Below are 4,937 nucleotides of genomic sequence, written 5' to 3'. Positions count from 1 at the left end.
CCTTTAAAAATGATTAAATACATTACTTATACGATATATGTATAAACATTATAAATCATCAGTATTTATGTCAAATAACGTTACGTATGGTTATTGTTTTGAAAACTTAAGTTGGTAGTTTCAAAATATACTTATGACTTTTTGTTATTAATACAAAATGAGATATTAAAACATCCTTAGATCATGTTAAATATGTATGTATAATTATCATATATTGTATAGTTCGTGATATCATCGGTCAAACTAGACGGTCAAACGTTGTGTAAAACTCTTTTCAAAAACATAAGTCTCAACAATTTGGATTGCTTATCATGTTGGTAAGGTTTAATTTATGTAAATATTAATCTTATAAGTATAGAACGATCGAAAAAGTGCGGGTCGTTACACATAGAGATAAAAATCATTCATACGGTGAACACCTGGTAACCGACATTAACAAGATGCATATATAAGAATATCCCCATCATTCCGTGACACCCTTCGGATATGATATAAATTTCGAAGTACTAAAGCATCCGGTACTTTGGATGGGGTTTGTTAGGCCCAATAGATCTATCTTTAGGATTCGCGTCAATTAGGGTGTCTGTTCCCTAATTCTTAGATTACCAGACTTAATAAAAAGGGGCATATTCGATTTCGATAATTCAACCATAGAATGTAGTTTCACGTACTTGTGTCTATTTTGTAAATCATTTATAAAACCTGTATGTATTCTCATCCCAAAATATTAGATTTTAAAAGTGGGACTATAACTCACTTTCACAGATTTTTACTTCGTCGAGAAGTAAGACTTGGCCACTATTGATTCACGAACCTATAACAATATATACATATATATTAAAGTATGTTCAAAATATATTTACAACACTTTTAATGTATTTTGATGTTTTAAGTTTATTAAGTCAGATGTCCTCGTTAGTAACCTACAACTAGTTGTCCACAGTTAGATGTACAGAAATAAATCGATAAATATTATCTTGAATCAATCCACGATCCAGTGTATATGTATCTCAGTATTGATCACAACTCAAACTATATATATTTTGGAATCAACCTCAACCCTGTATAGCTAACTCCAACATTCACATATAGAGTGTCTATGGTTGTTCCGAAATATATATAGATGTGTCGATATGATAGGTCGAAACATTGTATACGTGTCTATGGTATCTCAAGATTACATAATATACAATACAAGTTGATTAAGTTATGGTTGGAATAGATTTGTTACCAATTTTCACGTAGCTAAAATGAGAAAAATTATCCAATCTTGTTTTACCCATAACTTCTTCATTTTAAATCCGTTTTGAGTGAATCAAATTGCTATGGTTTCATATTGAACTCTATTTTATGAATCTAAATAGAAAAAGTATAGGTTTATAGTCAGAAAAATAAGTTACAAGTCGTTTTTGTAAAGGTAGTCATTTCAGTCGAAAGAACGACGTCTAGATGACCATTTTAGAAAACATACTTCCACTTTGAGTTTAACCATAATTTTTGGATATAGTTTCATGTACATAATAAAAATAATTTTCTCAGAATAACAACTTTTAAATCAAAGTTTATCATAGTTTTTAATTACCTAACCCAAAACAGCCCGCGGTGTTACTACGACGGCGTAAATCCGGTTTTACGGTGTTTTTCGTGTTTTCAGGTTTTAAATCATTAAGTTAGCATATCATATAGATATAGAACATGTGTTTAGTTAATTTTAAAAGTCAAGTTAGAAGGATTAACTTTTGTTTGCGAACAAGTTTAGAATTAACTAAACTATGTTCTAGTGATTACGAGTTTAAACCTTCGAATAAGATAGTTTTATATATATGAATCGAATGATGTTATGAACATCATTACTACCTCAAGTTTAGTAGGTAAACCTACTGGAAGTGACAAGAAATGATCTAGCTTCAAAGGATCTTGGATGGCTTGAAAGTTCTTGAAGTAGGATCATGACACAAAAACAAGTTCAAGTAAAATTTTTACTCGAATTAAGATAGTTTATAGTTATAGAAATTGAATCAAAGTTTGAATATGAATATTACCTTGAATAAGAAAGATAACCTACTATATATAACAAAGGTTTCTTGATCTTAGATTATTACTTGGAATGGATTAGAAAGCTTGGAAGTAAATTAGTAAACTTGAAGGGATTTTTGAAGTGTTCTTGAAGTGTTCTTCCTATGATGATTATAGCTTGATTCTTGAAGTGATTTTTGATGAAGATGATGATTAACTACTGGAAAAATACGTTCATAATAGTGTGTGTGTGTGTGTGTTGAGAGAGAATTAGAAAGAGAATTGGAAGTGAAATGGAGTGAATGATGAGTGGTAATTGGTGAGTGGTGAGTGGGGTTAAAAGGAGTTCTAGTTAGTTGACTAGCTCATGGTAGAAGTTAAAATTGATTAGTCATACATGACATAATCAAGAGTGGAATCCCATGCTAGTTCCTATTGGTATATACCCATAGTAAGTACGTTTTGAAGCTGTGTATAATACGGGTAAGAATACGACTAGAATTCTTGATGAAAGAAAAGAATGGGAAAGTAACTGTAACCATTTTCGTTAAGTATGAGTGTTTTGATATATGTCTTGAAGTCTTCCAAATGTATTTTAATACATTTAAATACACTACATGTATATACATTTTAACTGAGTCGTTAAGTCATCGTTAGTCGTTACATGTAAGTGTTGTTTTGAAACCTTTAAGTTAACGATCTCAATTAATGTTGTTAACCCATTGTTTATTATATCTAATGAGATGTTAAATTATTATATTATCATGATATTATGATATATTAATATATCTTAATATGATATATATACATTTAAATGTCGTTACAACGATAATCGTTACATATATGTCTCGTTTCGAAATCCTTAAGTTAGTAGTCTTGTTTATATGTATATAACTCATTGTTAATATACTTATGGAGATACTTACTTATCATAATCTCATGTTAACCATATGTATATCCATATATATATCGTCATGTCGTTTTTACAAGTTTTAACGTTCGTGAATCGCCGGTCAACTTGGGTGGTCAATTGTCTATATGAAACATATTTCAATTAATCAAGTCTTAACAAGTTTGATTGCTTAACATGTTAGAAACATTTAATCATGTAAATATCAATCTCAATTAATATATATAAACATGGAAAAGTTCGGGTCACTACAGAATCGTGGGCCAATTGGAGTTTATTACTATGGGTCCGCGTGGTTTGTTGTCTTTCCAAGGAAGGGTGTGGGTGCCTAAGATGGGTGATTACCGACGAGTGCTACTTGATGAAGCACATAAGTCAAAATATTCCATTCATTCGGGCGCGACGAAAATGTATCTTGACTTGAAGAAAGATTATTGGTGGTCGGGCATGAAGCGTGATGTTGTAAAATATGTTGAACAATGTGTTACTTGTTTGCAAGTTAAAGCCGAGCACCAAAAGCCGTATGGTAAGTTGCAACCGTTAGAAATCCCGAAATAGAAATGGGAGCACATTACTATGGATTTCATCACGAAGTTACCTAAGACGGCGAGAACCCAATTCGATTCGATTTGGGTTATAGTTGACCGATTAACAAAAAGCGCTTTGTTTCTTCCCATTAAAGAAGCGATATCGTCGGAGACCTTGGCTAAGTTGTTTATCAAGGAAGTGGTCGCTCGACATGGGGTTCCTATATCTATTATTTCGGATCGAGATACCCGTTTTACATCTCGATTTTGGGAAAAGTTTCATGAGGATATGGGTACACAATTGAAGTTGAGCACAGCGTATCATCCTCAAACGGACGGTCAAACCAAACGTACGAACCAAACTTTGGAAGATATGTTACGGGCGTGCATTATTGATTTCGGTGGTAGTTGGGACGAGCATTTGCCTTTGGTGGAATTCTCGTACAATAATAGTTATCACACTAGTATCGGGATGCCACCTTATGAGATGCTATATGGGCGGAGGTGTCGAACTCCCATTTGTTGGGGAGAAGTGGGTCAAAGAGAAATCGGGAGTACCGATTTGGTTTTAGAGACGAATAACAACATTGATATTATTCGGGAACATTTGAGAAAGGCTCAAGATAGACAAAATTCGTATGCTGACAAACGTAGACGAACGATCGAATTTCAAGAAGGCGATATGGTGATGCTTAAGGTTTCGCCATGGAAGGGTATTATTCGATTTCGAAAACGGGGAAAGTTAGCTCCTCGGTTTATTGGTCCCTTTAAAGTTTTAGCTCGTGTTGGTGAAGTCGCGTATCGTTTGGAATTACCCGAAGAGCTTCCGGGGATTCATAATACATTTCATGTTTCCCATCTCCGTAAGTGTCTTGCGGATGATTCATCATGGGTGCCGTTAGACAAAATTGAGCTAAACAATAAGTTAGAGTATATTGAGGAGCCGATTGCCATACTCGATGAGAAGGTCAAAAGGTTGAGGCATAAAGAGGTTAAGAGTTTTAAAGTTCAATGGCGTCGTAGTAAGGGTTCCGAGTTTACTTGGGAGCCCGAAGAATTCGTGTTGGTTTATCTTCCCTCTTGTCATGCGGCTTGGATCGCGAGGACGCGCTCCGATTCAAGTGGGGGAGAGTTATAAGACCCTAATCAGTTTGTACAATAGTGTAAATATGTTACATAGAGTGTGGGTGATGTTGTGCAGTTAAACAAAAGTCACTGAGTGAGCTGAGCCTAGTGCGCGCCGCGCACACTAAAGGGAGCGCACCGCGCACCCTTACTGTAGCCGGGTTCCAGATTTTTAAATCAGATATTTTGATGGGCATTTTGGTAAATTCACTTATGAACGGGTTAAAGACAGATAGGTCAGTTTGTGGAGCACCATTACTCCATTATCAACAACCTTATCACTTTAACTTTAATTCTAGAGAGAGATTGTGATTTTTGAGAGAGAAAGCTTAAATCCAAGAGGAAGGAGCTTGTTTTGG

Source organism: Rutidosis leptorrhynchoides, chromosome 1 (genome assembly GCF_046630445.1).
Source record: "Rutidosis leptorrhynchoides isolate AG116_Rl617_1_P2 chromosome 1, CSIRO_AGI_Rlap_v1, whole genome shotgun sequence".
Classification (NCBI taxonomy): Eukaryota; Viridiplantae; Streptophyta; class Magnoliopsida; order Asterales; family Asteraceae; genus Rutidosis; species Rutidosis leptorrhynchoides.
Note: the sequence above shows the minus strand (reverse complement) of the source record.